Here is a 15,958-nt window from a genome sequence, read left to right on the forward strand (position 1 = left end):
AGGCTGACATTTTCACGCCAGAGCCTGGAATCCAAAGCCCTGGATGATCAGCCTTCATCAAATCCTTTAGACTTCTTTCTTGCTCCTTCTTTCCCTATCTCCACCTCCAGCCCCAGTGAATCTCTATCTGCTTCAATCCACCCTGCTGCTCTTGGAAGCCATTCTAATTCTCCTACAGAGTACATTTCTCCTCTCTGAATCCTGCACCCTCTGTCAGTGCCTTCATAGCGTCTCCAGGTTGTCTTTTGGTCAGAAGACTGGACAATGGAGGTCTGGAGTGACAGGTCGCCCCCTTCCTAGCAGAATGACCCTGCACAAAATTACTCAGGGTGTTTGAGCCTTAATTTTCCTCCAACACATAACGAAGGAAAGAATGCCTAGCTCAGGAGCTGGCAGAAAGTCAGCATTCACTAATCTCCCATAATAGAACTGACAGCTCTTCAAGGATGGCTGACATCTTCTCTTAGTCATCCCTGGAAACATTATCTCCTATTACTTAACTTCTCCGCACCTCAGTTTTCTCATATGTAAAATGGGAGTGATCAAGGAAAGGTTGTGAAACTCTAATGAGCCAAAGTCTTTGGAGTACTTGGAACAGTATCTACGCCTTATGAATAATGCCAACTATGACTACGACAACCCATAGTAGGTGCTAAACTAATCTGCTCGGTCCGGGTGCGCACGCTGGGCTCTGGAGAGAAAGTTGGACTGGAACTGAATGGTTTTCGGAGAGCCAGCCAGAGGTCGGCTCCGCCTCAGCCCACCTCCCGGTCTCTCAGGCCCCCGCCCTGCCTCTGCAGCTGTCAGGCCCGCTGGCCTCGGCGCCAGTCCACCAAACCTGAACGTCCCAGGCCGGGGGCCCCCACCTTCCTCCGCTGCACAAGTTACCTTGCGCTCGGTCGCCTTTGGCCCCGCCCCCGACTGCCATTGGCTCAGGGGTTTCTTTGTTAGCGGGAGCGCACGGCCGCTATTGGCAGGCGCAGTTGCCGATCACGTCTGTGCGGCCCCGCCCCACGCGCCCGGCGCCCGCCCGCGCCGCCCGCCCCGCCCGGAGTGCGCGAGTCGCTCCGCTCCCGTTTGCAGCGGCCGTGGGCGCCCAGGGCAGCAGCGGCGGGGCGACAAGCGGGCCGGCGGCGACCGGCTCCTGGGAGGCGGCCGCGGCGGGAGGCAGGGGCCCGGGACCGCGTCCATGGGCCCGCGGCGGCCGGGCGGCGGCAGTGCGGGCGGGCGCGGGGCGGCGCGCGCGCTGTGAGGCCCCGCGGCGCGGCAGCCTCGCCGTGCGGCGAGCCGGTCCGCGGGAGAGCAGGGCCGGGCCTTGCGGCGGCCGACTGGGGATGCGGCGGCGGCTGCGCTGAGCCCCGACCCGCCGGGAACGCGCGGGCCGGGCCTGTGCCGCCGCCGCCGCGCCGACCATGTCGGCGGCCAAGGAGAATCCGTGCAGGAAATTCCAGGCCAACATCTTCAACAAGAGCAAGTGTCAAAATTGCTTCAAGCCCCGAGAGTCGCATCTGCTCAATGACGAGGACCTGACGCAGGTGAGTGGCAGGGGCGGGCGCCACTGGGGTCGTGGACCCCTGAGACCCGCGTCGTGCTGGGGGGACGTGCCCCGAGGCGGGCTAGGGCCGGGGCGCCTTTGAAGGCCACGGGGAAAATAAAAATGGAGCAGAAAAAATGTGCGTGAGTGCTGGGGGATGGGACTGGAGTTGGGGGGGGGGACGGGAGGAGTACTGATAGAGTCGGGACAAAGGGAAAATCCTCAAGTATGCCGAAAAATAACATCCTTTCCTGTTCCCACAACCCGGCCGTGTGATTCATGCTTTTTGGGTGACTCAAAAATGCCTGTTTTCTCTTAGTAGGAACAAAGCGTTTGGGGATTGCTTGCTGTTTGGCAAGACCCCCCAGTTCCACCCCGCACCCCGCTGATTTTGTACTGGAAACTCAGACTTGTCCATCAGAGTGACCCAGGGATTATCTTGTCTGAGTGGACCTTGGCCTTCTGCCTTGTGGGACCCATCCTGCCCTCCTCAGTCATTGTCACCATCAGGGACAGGAGAGAGGTGGAGGGACTTGCTCTTGAACTTAAGCTGAAGGGCTTTTTGTTGTTGTGAAAAGGAGAACAGGGGCTTGTTCTCCCCTCACAGTCCTTCCAGTTCTTGGTCACTGACTGGGGATGCAAAGACCTGTGGGTTCCAGGGAAGAGTTGGCTCACTCCTCCAGCCTTATCTGTCAGTTGAAGGCTTTGGACTAGTTAGTAGCTCCCAAACTTGCATCAGAGTGACAGACATCAAAAGCACAGCCTTGGTTTAGGGCTGCAGTCCTTTGGAAACCTTGAAACCCTTGGGAACCCCTGCACTGGTGGATTCCAGGCCTTGTTTTCTCTTCCTTGGATTGGACCTGTGCACCCTGCTTAGCCTTTCCCCCCAGTCTCCATCCTCTTCAGAGCTTTCTTTCAACTCCCTGAATGAGGCCAGGGGAGCTCCCTTCACATTCCAGTCCAGTGTGACCTAGTTGTAGCTACTCCTTTTGCAAAAGAACCCTTTAGACCGAAAACATTGCTTTGAAGTGCTCTGACCTGGCTGTTTTTGATGCCACTTAAGTGTAAGCAGGGTTTGACTTGTTTACAGGGCAGATAGGAGTGGGGTGGTAGGGCAGGGGTTATGGCCCTGAATGCAGTGCCTTTCTCTGAGGTCAGGTTTCCACCAGCCAAAATGCCAAAAAGCTTTACCCAAACTCAAGGTCTTAGAGGCAGGTCATCCTGGGAAGGGCAGTGCTCCCAAGATGTTCTGGAGGGTAGGGGATAGAATTTTGAGAGAGAAAACTTGATTTCCTCTTCTCATCCTGATGCTTTGTTTTGGGAAGCAGTTCCTATGGTAAAGAGGAGTGGGGAGACTGTTGCCAGTCTTGGCTGTCGCTTTCAGTGGTGTGACCTTGAACAAGTTCTTTTACCTCTGTATATTTTAATTTCCTTATCTATAAGTTGGTTACAGTGATCTCTGGCTTACTTCCCTCGTGGAGCTGTCATGAAAAGCAAGGAATGATATTTCATTCAACTTTTTCCCTCTTACCGTTTTAACAAACAAACAAAATACTTGTCACAAAAGAGCCAACTTTGATTTAAGAAGTTTTGGGTTTGGTAAGGGCTATTGTGAGAGACTTGAAAGTTACCTGGTTATTCTTAGCTCTTGCCCAAATCGATTAATTGGGTATTTATACCATATATGGCTGTTTTCTGATTCTTAAGCTTGGATACACTAGAGTGGAATTTGCATGTTTGAGCAGAAGTTGTTAAAATTAAAAAAATTGTCAATTATTAATTGGATTCAAGGGGAGAGGAAAATTTGAAATACTGTACTCTTTCACTGTATTCAAAGTTGAATTGTGGGTTTTGAAATAGGCCTGAGACCTCCAGGGCACAACTGGAATGATAGTTTCTAAAATAATGAGTGGGGTTATTTGTGCCGGGAGAGATTAGCCCAGCCTTCTACCTCCTGGGATCTTTCAGGAAGAAACTGATCTTGAAAAGAGAGGAGGGAAACTCAGGGCTGTTGCCAACAGCTTCACTGCTGCTCTCTACTGCATCCGGCCCTCCCCCAGCCTCTCGCTCTCATCCTTATGGCTCCATTAGAAAACCTCAGCCAGTCAGTTCCCATTGGTCTCTCCCAAGCTCCTGCTTCCTTTTGCCCCTCCCCACGCTGAGCTTATTTTAGACAGTCCAAGCTGGAAGATACATCAGCAGCTACTGAGGCCACCCCCTCTCTAATAGGCCTGGACACTGAACCCAGGGAGGAGGGGACGACTTTTGCTCTTGGGAAGTCATCTTCCCAGAGTAGACATTCCTCAGAACATCCTGATTTGAGCTGTATTTCCTCAGCTGTGGGTTGTGGGTTTTGTTTGTTTTTTCCCCTAGAGAGGTACAGGAACCTCTTCCAGGGTCTATATTCTGGCATCAGACCTGGAAGGGACTTGGAGATCAGCTAGCTAATCTTACCACTTCCTCTTACCAGTAAGAAGACTGAAACCTGGAGAAGAGAAGCAACTTGCCTAGTGTAGGGACAGAGCCAAGATTCTTGTCCCTGTTCTTTCTCCTACTCCTGTTCAGAGTCTACAGTGGCCATTCCATGAGCACATCATGAGGGCACTAATGTCAAGGATGATTATGTTGCAGAAGGTGCCTTGCCATTTTAGGTTTGGGGCAGAGGAGTTCCTTGCCTCCTTCTTATCACTGGAATTTAGAGTGATCTGAGTTAAGTACTAAGCCACAGTTCATTATTACAGTTCCAGGCCGCTGTTCACAGGGTGGCATTTTCCCTCAGCCCTCCTGTGCATTTCTCTGTGTACATATGGACGCAAATATGCTTTTAAACCTGAACTGTTCGTGTGTTTGCAATATTTTCCCTGCTTAGTAATATCTTTTCATGATGTTACATATAAATATATCAATATTGTTTTGCCTGTTGGACCATTAAGGATGTGGTGTGATTTAACCTATTCCCTTATTGATGGACATCAAGGTTACTGATGAGTTTTGCTGTTATAAATAGTAAATATTTCAGTATACAGTGTTATAAATGCTTTTGGGCATGTGTGTATGTGTGTGTGCGCGTGCAAATGCAAATATTTCTCTGGGGGCAGATACCTAAAAATAGAATGACTGGGTTGACATCAAGTGCATTAAATTTTTTTTACAGATACCACCAAATTACCTTCCAAAAAAGCCTGTGTCATAACATTTCCCGGACTGGATATTATCAAATGATTTAATTCTTTAATCATTTCTTGAATTACCGATGAAGTTAAGCCTCTCCTTATAATATTTGAGTGTTTTTGTTTCTCTTGTGGATTACTTGCTTGTTTACCCATTTTCCCATTGATTTCGTTTTCCCCTGTGCCCCATTGATTTGTATATGCTTTAGATCACTGGGGTCTGTGGATTTTTTTTTTGGTAAAATACCAGACAGTAACATTTTAACCTTTATGGTCTATATGATCTTTGTGGCACCTGTGCAGCTTTGTCATCATGATACAAAATAAACTGTAGATAATACATAAATTAATGAGTATGGCTATGTTCCAGTAAAACTTTATTTACAAAAACAGGCAGCTGGTAGGATTATGTCTGTGAGCCATAGTTTGCCCACCTTCCTCTAGATAGAAATTTGCTGTTAAATATGGCAAGTATTTTTTTCTGAGTGTTTTTTGTCTCTTTATGCATGATTGTTTTTCTTTTCATATGAAACTGGGGATGTAGCTCAGTGATAAGCATATGTGCTTAGGCATGTGCAAGGCCTTGGGCTCAGTCCTCAGCTTCAAAGTAATAAGATACAATGAATGCAGTTAAATCTCTGTTATCCTTTATAGCTTGAAGTTTTAATCTCATATAGGAAGGCCTTCTTGCCAAGGTTTATAAAATAGTCACTAATATTTTCTTAGTTATTTTATAGTTATTTTTATACTTAACTTTTAAATTTATCAAACTTGCTCTTCAGGAAAGTCATTGTGGCTACAGGCAGAACTAGTAGAAGCTGTAGAAGTAGTCCAGGTAGATTGTTATAAAGGTCTTGATTCTGCACACCAGTGCTGGGAGATGCTTATGTTGGGGATAAGGTGTTTTGTTGGAGTAGAGGCTGGATTGAAGAAAGGGGTGTATAGAAGCACCTTCAACACAATATTGAGGATGATTTGGAGAAGTGGGGGATGGGGAGGGGCCACAACTACTGCGATATATTTGACCTTGTGGAGGTGAATGCCTGTCGTAATACTTAGGTGGAGTGACCCACTCAAAAAATAGGAGGTGATGGTTAGGGTTTAGGTGAGGATGGGGTCCAGTGTTGGCAATGTGGAGGTGGTTGCTAAAGTCCTAGGAGTGAGTGTTACCACTGAGGAAAAAAGAGCAAGCTAAGGGAATCCCCATGTGATGGGCCTACAGAAGACGGGGAGGGCAGGGTCAGCTGGGAGGTGGATCAGAGATTGTTGGTGGTTAGTGGCAGAGGCAGGACTGGAGTACAGGGTCCTCAACCTCCGTCTGGGGTTGGTGGTTAGTGGCAGAGGCAGGACTGGAGTACAGGGTCCTCAACCTCCAGTCTGGGGTTGGTGGTTAGTGGCAGAGGCAGGACTGGAGTACAGGGTCCTCAACCTCCAGTCTGGGGTTGGTGGTTAGTGGCAGAGGCAGGACTGGAGTACAGGGTCCTCAACCTCCAGTCTGGGTGTGGATCTCCTGGGCTCACAGTGTTGACCTTATGGGCTGTCTCATTTTTTTGTCTTCCATGGAAGAAGCCACTGTGTTTGAATTGCATTCTAGTCTTATGCCTTCCCTTGTTTCATCATGGTACTTGACTGGGTCTTTTCCTTCCTGAGGCCTGAGTTTTCCCATCTGGTAATGAAATTGGGCTAGATCTTTCCTGTGACTCTTAGTCTTCCTGGTTTGATTCTGCCCTCACTGTGTCTGAGCCATACCTCACTGCCATGGCTGTGAAGATCCTTGACATAAATGGGTAGGCGAGGACCAAGTCTCAGTGAAGCATTTTGTTAGGGGTACCTTTGTTCCTGTGATAGTCTTAGAAGCTCCAGGGCACAGAACTTTTTTATTTGACTTGACATTTATTTCAGAAGCACTGTATCATGCCCACTCTTTCTAGAAGGTATGTAATTTATGTGTGGATTGGCATATTGTTTGGCAGGCGATGTGTCAAAAATTCCAGACACACAAAAAAATCCCATTACAAATGGGCAACAAGCACATGAAAAGATGCTCACAGTCATCAAAAAAGTGCACATCAAAACCACAATGAGATACCACTTCATACTCACTAGGATAGCTAGAATTTTAAAAACAGAATTTACCAAGTGTTGGTGATAACGCAAAGAAAACAGAACACTTGTGAATTGCTGGTAGAAATAAGATGGTGCAGCCACTGTTTGGTGACTCCTCAAGAAGTTGAACAGAATTACCTTGAAGCTAGTAGGTGTATGCTCAGAAGAATTAGAAACAGGTATGTTCAGACAAATACTTGTGTGAATATTCTTGAGAGCAAATTAACCAAAAGGTGGCAACAATCCAAATGTCCATCAACAATGGATGAGTGGATAAACAATTTGTGTATCCATTCAGTGGAATGTCCCTTGGTCTAAAAAGTCACAAAGGACAAAGACACACAACCATATGGATGAACCTAGAGGACATGATGCCAAGTGAAAGAACCATGCACAAAAGGGCATATATAATTCCATTTAAATGAAAAGTCCAGAATAGGTAAGTCCATAGAAATAGAAAGCAGATTAGTGGTTGCCAGAGACTGAGGGAAGGGCGATGAAGTGTGACTGCTAGTGGGATTGGGCTTCTGTTTTGAGGGTGATGAAATGGTTTGATACTAGATGGAAGTGCTGGTTGCACATTATCACCTATACTAAATGCCACTGAATTATTCATTTAAAATAGTTAATTTTATGTTCTATGAATTTTATTTCAATAAAAGAAAAAAGTACAAGAATCACTTCACATACATATCCACATCTGTCTTCTGTTCCTTGTTTTACCTGGAAAGAATCTCTGATTGTTTCTGGAATCTAGACTAGGGATTAGAAATTTTTTCCTTAAAGGGCGAGGTAGTAAATACTTAAGGTTTTGCAGGCCAACAGGCAAAGTTGAGGCATTTATGTAGGTACTTATATGACCATTTAAAAATATAAAAGCTGTTCTTGGTTTTGAGCCTTAAAAAAGCAGATGGCAGGCTGCATTTGGCTTATGGGTGTAGTTTGCCAACCCCTAGCTTAGACCAGTTCTGTCTGATAGAATTAGAGTGGAAACCACAAATATAATTTAAAACTTTGTAGTTGTCTTGTTAAAAAGTAAAAAGAAACAGGTGAAATTAATTTTCAGTTATATTTTCTCTGACCTCAAGTATCCAAAATAATGTCATTTCAACACACACAAAAAAAGCTGTATTTTACCTGTGGGCACAGTTCAGTTGAGACCAGCCTCCTTCCCAGTTGTCAGCAGCCATATATGGCCTATGCCTGCAGTCCTTACCCACAGCTAGGAAGGCTGTGCCAGTCACTTCTTTCTCTGACTTTCTTCATGGTGGTATCCTGAAAATGGCCCAGGGTTGGAGGGTTCCTGAGGTGCTTGTTTTCTTGGACCTATTACTTCTGTTTATGGCCCCTCTACCCCACATCTTGCCAACTTTGAGGTTTCTTTCTGTGAATATAGCATCTTCTTCGGTGACTCCTTTTGATGTATTAGGAAGTTCTCTTTGGGCTATGGGCCCTGCCCCTGTCTAGGGGCATGGTTTGGGGGCAGAACAGGAGCTAACACAGCAGGATTGTCTCCGAACCACCCTGTGGAGGTGAGTTTAGGGAATAGGCTGTTGGTGTGTGTACTCTGTGCTTCCCCCTCAACCCCTGCGTTACTGGCCTTATAACTGAAGTCTTCCATGGCTCTTAGCTCTTCTTTGTTGCTCCAGTGTTTGGTAGTTGCCTCTTAGCGTTACTAGCCTATTACTTGACCTTTTCCAGAAGGACCGCAGTCCCAAGACCTGTGTTCTCCTGTTGGAGTGTCAGTGCGGGGTGACCCAGGAACTTGATTTAGGTTCCCCGACCTGTAAAATAGGTGCCCACTTTCTGTTCATAGGCAGGACATGGTGTGTCCATGGAACCATGGAGTTCCTGAGCACCTCCACTTGGTGATCAATACTGGAAGTTGCTGGCGCCCTCTCCTGTGAGGAAGAGCCTTTGTTTGGGCCATCTTGTAACAACTAGGACTCTCATGCTGTGTAGCTGAAATCAAAAAGTTTGATTTCAATGTTTATCTTTAAACCTTTCCCCAAGCTGCCATTTAGTCTTAAAGAAAGGAGAGAGCCCTGCAGCCAGGCAGAGGGAAGCACATCCTACTGCTTATACCTGGTGCTGTGTAGGGGTGGAGTAGGGCCAGGTCCTGGAGCATTGGATGCTAATTTGGAAGCTTTCAACCTAAGAACACAGACCTTTCTTTTATCCTGGGAAACTTGTTCTCCAGGCTATCCTTTTGCATCTGAATGACACAGTTGGACCAGTTCAGTGGTTTTCAGGCTTTCATTAACTTTGGAGCCTTTTACTGGTACAGAAATTCTGTGTATGATACCGGAAAAGCAACAGGACTGGGCAAATGGGTGAAACCTGGAATTCTGCCTCCCACCAGGGGCCTTGGGTCATCTGGAGTGTGGGATTGGTTAGTGGGGTAGGTTTGAAAACTCTGCCCCAGATTTTGTGCTTGTTCCAGTTTCAGCAGTTGAAGCAGTTTCCATGGCTGCCTTGGGATGGAACTACCACTACTCTTCTCTACCACTCCCATAGCATTATCCCCTTTCTTTGGGGGTGAGAGAGCCTGGTGGGTTGATTTGCTGGCATTTTGTCTCTGGAGGCTGGAACTGGAATCTTCCAAACCACTCATTGGTTTTTCTCAGTCAAGGTCATCCTAGTTCACATGAAACCACAGCCTGGTTTTTGCCTGGAACCTGGAACCCTTCCAACTCCTTCCACTCCTGGGACTGAGCTTGGGGGTTGCACGTTGCAGTGGACAGTGGCCTTTTCTGATGTCAGGGCAGTTGCAATGACAGTCTGCACATGGATAAGCCTGTGACATCCCTCTGAAATTCCACAAACTGAATCAAATGTTGGGTCCCATGATCTCACACAGGCCTCAGGAGCCAACTGGACTGGTGGCAGTATGTTCCCCTGGGAGAGAAGGTGTCACTGAATTTCAGAGAGTTTTGAATGACCCACCCAGGGTCGCCAAGCTGCTCCATAATGGGACCGTGATACAGAGCTTGCTTCCACGAGACTCAGACCAATCTTCACAACATATCTGAACTTGTCTTCCTGCCGTTGGGAGGGCCATTTTGACTTATAAACTTGGTACTCTTTTTGTCTGACTGGGGCAGATTGGTGGTAGGTAGCTGGTGTATTGTAGAATAAATTGCAGCTTTTAGTTCCTAGTCCTGGAAGAAAGGATCTGTTATGCCCTCACCCCTGCCCCCCATTAAGCAGTTGGGGATTGTCTCTATTTAGTAGATGGAGCAGCTGAGACCAGAAAGGTTCAGTGACCTGTCTAGGTCACAGGAAGGCCAGCATGGTGGGTTTTTCCAAAGTCCTTTTTGGCCTCTGTGTCCCTGATAAGGCTAACCTTTGCTATCAGAAAGAGGGCCTGGCCCTAACTTGGATTCCTTAGTTCTGGGGTGTGTGGTGGGGCGTGTTTCTGTGTGTATGGGTGGTATAGGGTGGTGTGCATTTTATTGCCCAGGCCTCACCTCTTCTCTGTATAGGGAGCCCCATGTCCCCCAGAAAGGCTGCTGACCTGTGGTAGTGACCACACCTTTGGTGTGACCTGAACAGGAAGTACTATTTTTTCTCCTAAGAGAGGAATTCAGAATCCGGAAATAGCCGTGTCCTTGATCTCTCACAAATTCTGAAGCACAGGTTTTAACAGACTTAGGAGGCTCTGTGGTGTACTTTCTACAATGCAATTTCTTACCTCTTCCTGGTCCTGCCCATTGCTGAAGGGTCCATGAAAGTGGGAGCAGCTGAGTCAGAGAAAGGGGCCTCATCTTCAGGGATCCCTTGTCCATACCCAGAACCTCACTGTCAGGACTGGGTGAATTGCTTGGTGTGTGGAAGCTTCAGTGCTCCATGGGGTCTAGGTGCTAACTTGGCTTATGCTTGGGAATGTGCTATGACCTAGAAATCTGATAGTCCGACATTTCATTTCAGTGTGCCAGGTAAGAGAATTGGAATAGTGGAGAGCAGGGTCTTTGAACTCATATCCAGCATTTTCCATGCTGATTGAATAGGTTTCTTAGAGTTAAGTGTCTATGCCCTCATCTGAGGACTAGGGGTTATAATACCACCCATCTTTGGGTGCCAATGAGGATGATGGAAGATGTGGGCAAGATTCTCATCAACTGTAGGATCCTTAGGAACAACTGAGTTCATAAATACTAGGACATATAGTGGGTGCCCAGTAAATGGGGTACATTTTGCAAGCACTGACCATACAGCATGAATCTCTGTATGGAATAGGGGCCCAGCCCTTAGGTCACATTCAGTGTGTTGGTCTGACATTTGCTCTTGAAAGTCCACCATGGCTAGGCCCTGGACCAGCTGGGCAGATGCCATACAGAGAGTAGCAAGTGTCCCATCTCTCCTGGAGCTAAACAGGATGGGATATTCAAATTAGAGGGACTTCTTTGGGGATCTTGAGCTCCAAACTGAAGCTACAGTTGAGAAAATGGGCCCAGTGAGGGAACCTGCTACCCTGATTTTGTGGGAGAGCCGGCTCTCAAACCTCCATTTCTCTGTACCCCCAGCCCACCAAACACAAGCTCCAAAGCCCAGCCATCTCCCCATATGAAGTTCCTGTGTTAGCTCCACAGGGACTAGAAGGGCAGTCAGTTTCTTGTGTGGATCTGGTTTTCAAAACATGTAAGTATAAGGGTTGAACTAGATTCAAGAATTTTTAGAGGGTAGGATGCGAAGGGGCAATGCTCCATCAGCTTGGGATTTAACATCAGAGGTGAATTCAGCCCAGAGAAGCAGATGACACAGGTCCTATAAAGGGCATAGACAGATCCCCATTTCAGAAATGTCTCCACAGGGAAGCATGTGAGTCATCATTGGTGAGATGGGAGAGGATCCAGCAAAGCTGAAGCTTTGCTTATCCTGCTAGTGTCCCCTGGAGCAACTGTGCAGCTTCTTGGAGGTGTCTGGGAAGCCAGGACCTGGGTGAAATGGCTAAGGGGTATAGTAGCACAGAGGCACACCTGGGTCTCATCCCAAATCACTGGCTGGGTAGGAGATCTGGCCACGGTGTGTCATGGCACTGTGGGTTCAGTGTTGATTTGGTCCCTCCACTGGCAGGTGGGTCCTTCTGACCTGTCTTCCATAGCCTTTATAAATCACTATTAGAGGGAATAGAGCCTCTGCCAGGGAAACTTCTAGACAGTCTGAACAAGTAGAAACCTCTCTTTTACAGACCTGGGAAGGCTTTTTTCACAGACAGACAGATGTCACTTGGGCAACAGAGCCTACTGTTTCTCCTAACTTCACATCTGCCTTCCTGTTTAGGAAACCTGTGAGCTTGGACTTCTCTTCCTGGAGGGCTTGGCTGGCTCACATATCCAAGCAGCCTTTTGTGGTGCAGAGGTTTTCCTGACTGAACTCACGGGGCAGTTGGCACGTTCTCGGATTATTTATTGTACTTGTGGTGTTATTCATAGCTAACAGAAATTTCTCTGTGCCAGTTCACTGTTAACTCATTTACACTCACAGTAGTCTCATAGGTAGAGAGATAAGCAGACTGGGTGGGGAGAGGTAGTGTACTTGCCCAGGGGCAGTACACTGTCAGTGGGAGAGCTGGGTGGAAGCCTCCTTACTCCGTGTCCCACTGACTGAGAGGGGTCAGGTAGGCCTTCTGGCCTAGTGCTGACCTACTGGGAGGCATGTGTGCTGGAAGGGGTGGGGCTGGAGGCTGGGATATGGGCTGTCCTTGTTTAAACTTCCTCTTTTTCCCTCCTCATCCCACTTTCCTGCCCTACCTTTTTTTTTTTTTTTTTTTAATGGGAAGGGCAGCTTTTTGTGGAACAGGGCATGACTCTTCCCTGCAAAGCTGTTGCCCCATGAGTTTGTCCCCACGCATTCTCCAGCATTCCTCCTTTTGCCACGAATGGCGTCATGTTCCAAAAATCCCGCGGTCATGGGCGGGCTGTCAAGACCAAACAGGGAAGAGGCTTTTAAAAATGTCCCCCCACCCCCACTCCAGCTGCTGGAGTCCAGGGAGGAGCCCAGGCAGGGGCAGGGCTTGCAAGGCCTCATGGGCAGAGGGTTGGAGGGGAGGATGAACATGGCCAGCAGCCTCCATCCTGCCTGCCCTCTCTGTGCTTAGGGTGCTGGGAACTGCTGTGGGTTTTATCTTTGTTCATTTGTGTTCTTTGAGGTGAAATTCATATGACATAAAATTAGCCATTTTGAAGTGTGCAATTCGGTTGCATTAGTACATTCACAGTGTTGTGAAACAGCCACCCCACTCTAGCTGAAAACATTTTATGTGCCCCAGAAGGATACTTATGATTATGTAGTTGCTTCCTTCTCCCTGTCTTCAGACCCCAGCTACTATGTATGACTCTGTTTTCTATTTCTGGATTTACATATTCTGGAAATTTCCACAAAATGGAATCATATAATATGTGACCTTTGGTCTGGCTTCTTATACTCAGCATGTTTTGGGGGGTTCATTCACCCTGTGGCACAGAATCAGAATTTTATCCTTTTTATGGCTTAATAATTTTCCATTGTGTGGATGTACCACATTTTGTTTATCCATTTCTCAGTTGTTGGACATCTGAGTTGTTACTACCTTTTGGCAGATGGTAAGAGTGCTGCTGTGAGCATTCATGTACAGGTTTTTGTTTGAACATCTTTCAGCTCTTTGTGGTAGGGACCTGGACTTAACCCAGTGGTAGAGACTGGTCTGCAGCATTTCTGCCATTGGGCTGTGGCAGAATCAGCACATGGATCCAGGTGTTGGCCTGTAGCCCTTCAGATGGGAGGATGAAGCTGGTGGTGGACGCTGCAGGAAGCTGTGTAAAGCCTGATGCTCCTCACTTGGTGCATCTAGAGAGGGAAACTGGGTCCTGGGGCCACCCTTCTGGTTGTAGGCACTGATGCAGCTCTAAGGGCTGGCGCAGGAGGCTGTGCTGCGTGCAAGGTTGGGTTTTCTTGTTCTTTCTTCATGAAAACCCACTAGGCTGCAGAGATAAGTTCAGCCTTTGGTATTGTTGGGAGAAGAGCTGAAGGTTATAGGCCTTGAAGGCAGGATAACTTAGGGGAGATTTGGGTGCATTGGAGTGCGAGGGGCCTGAAAGCTGCTGGTGAGGGGTCCACAGTCCCTGATATCAGGCCCCAGAGATCTTGGGGTTGACTGGAGGGAAAGGCCTTCTGTGTCTTGTTGGCAATGGTATTAGCTAGCCAGTTTTCATGCTTTCTTTGATAGCAGCACACCCATCTCTTGAAACATTGTGAAGCTCTCATGTATGATATGTGAAAGCTTTTGTGTTAAAGGCTGTGGGGAGGAATGGCTCTACCTGTGAGGCACCCCACACCCTATTGTGACCCCTGAAACACAGTCTCTTGGGGGGCTTCACAGTCTGAAAATCACTAATTTACTGCAATCCTTGCATTAATAATTTTAGTAGGATGAAATATCATATGTATACAAAAGAAGATAAGTAGCATATGTACCATCAGAGCTTCCTTTGATGGTGTCTGGGATGCCATCTTTTCCCTCAGAGATCCCCCTGAACCATTAGTGGAGGTGGGAGCTGAGGCTCAGGCCATTGAGCCCCGCATTGTCCTTCAAGTGACAGTTGAGCAGTTCCAGGGAATGTTGGACAGGTGCATATTCCAATGGGTCCCCTGCATTTCTGTCTCCCAACCCTCCCATGGCTGGAGCAGTGATCCCTGTGGCATAGTTGCAATGCTTTGAACCTGCAGTGTGTCAGTCCTCTGTAGTAGGTAGGACCCAGGGGGCATTCCCTGGCTGTGGGAGCAGATTCTGTCTCCACTGGGCCTTCTTCCCAAGGCAGAGGCTGAGGGTGAGGTTGGCATCCTGGGGAGGAAGGTTGTCCTGTCCACCTGCATCTATGAACCTGTTTGATTTCTGCTTAGACTGGTAACACAGCTGCTGGGAGCAAGTCTGGGTTAAGATGTCGCCTTTTAAGGCAGTATTGTCATGTGGAAAGGATTCTTGAGTGGAAACCAGAAGGAGGTCGTAGAAGCAACTTTGTGTTTGGACTGGCAGGAATGGGACAAGTGCGGTCAGAGAGGCAACTCTGGGTAGCTAGTGAGGGAGTGGTCGGTAGGTCAGTGCTTCTCAGACTTTGGCCCCTGGACCCTTTTACACTCTTGATTATGGAGACTCTCAAAGGACTTTTGTTTATGTGAATATGTCTCTTGGCACTTACTGTATTAGAAATTAAAATGGAGACATTTTAAGACAGTTATGAATTCATTAAAAAATAACAATAAATGCTTACATGTTCATATAAGTAATACGAATTCTGAAAAATAACTTTTCTAAACTAAAACAATTGACTGAGAAGAGTCACATTATTCTACCTTTTTGGAAATTGCTTTCATATCCATTTGATGAAAGGCAGCTGAATTCTCCTAGCTTCTGCAGTCTCGTTTTGCAGTATCAGGTCCTGTGGCTTTTGGGCAAGCTCTGCTGTATACTCCTGAGCCAATGAGAGTGAAAAGGGCAGTGGTGCCTAACTAAAAATAGTTTTGGCTCATGGATCTCCACAAAGACATCAGAGACTCCCACACTTTGAGAACTGCTGGTCTGGCTCAGGCTGGGGTATGTGCTTGAAGACCCCACATACCTGGCACACAGCCCAGCCCCTGCCAGCATGGATTTGATGAGGGTGCAGTGTGGACAGAGACCTGAGTGAGGCATCAGGCAGGTGGGTACAGGGCTGGCAGATTGGTGCAGGACACAGAGCAGTGGCTGTGGATGGGTGCCTGCTCTGGTGGCCAGTATGCTCTGGACTGGCCCATTCTTCCTTCCTACCTCTAGTGGCTCCCGAGGAATCATTGAAGTTCAGTTGAGGTCCTGAGCTTTCAGAAAAGACTGTACATGAAACAGAAGTTCGAGAAGCCTGTGTGTTATATGACTCCACTTACATGCAGTGTCCAGAATAGGCAAATCTATAGATATGGCAAGTAGATTAGCAGTAGCCCGGGGCCTGAGAGTAGGAGAGATGACAGGTTTGGAAAGTGATAACTAAAGAGCATACATTTCCTTTTTGGGGTGATAGAAATGCTTCTAAAATTGTCTGTGGTGATGCTTGCACTATAAACCATTGAATTGCAGACCTGAGATGGTTGAATTGTATGCTGTGTGAAGTATAGCTCCAAAAAGTTATTGTAAAAT

At 47.4% G+C, this 15,958-nt stretch overlaps 1 protein-coding gene across 5 annotated transcripts in view; it reads left to right on the forward strand.

The window, feature by feature from the left end:
• The first annotated feature begins 1,027 nt into the window (after positions 1-1,027).
• Positions 1,028-15,958, forward strand: part of Mprip (myosin phosphatase Rho interacting protein) — a 143,837-nt gene continuing 128,906 nt past the window's right edge. For 4 of the 5 annotated variants that reach the window (XM_047543199.1, XM_047543198.1, XM_047543197.1 and 1 more), the window contains exon 1: positions 1,028-1,535. The gene's annotated coding sequence lies outside the window, so the exon portion shown is untranslated. The remainder of the gene's footprint in view (positions 1,536-15,958) is intronic. The other variant, XM_047543201.1, reaches the window with a different exon arrangement.

The sequence above is a fragment of the Sciurus carolinensis genome, chromosome 3, assembly GCF_902686445.1.
Source record: "Sciurus carolinensis chromosome 3, mSciCar1.2, whole genome shotgun sequence".
Classification (NCBI taxonomy): Eukaryota; Metazoa; Chordata; class Mammalia; order Rodentia; family Sciuridae; genus Sciurus; species Sciurus carolinensis.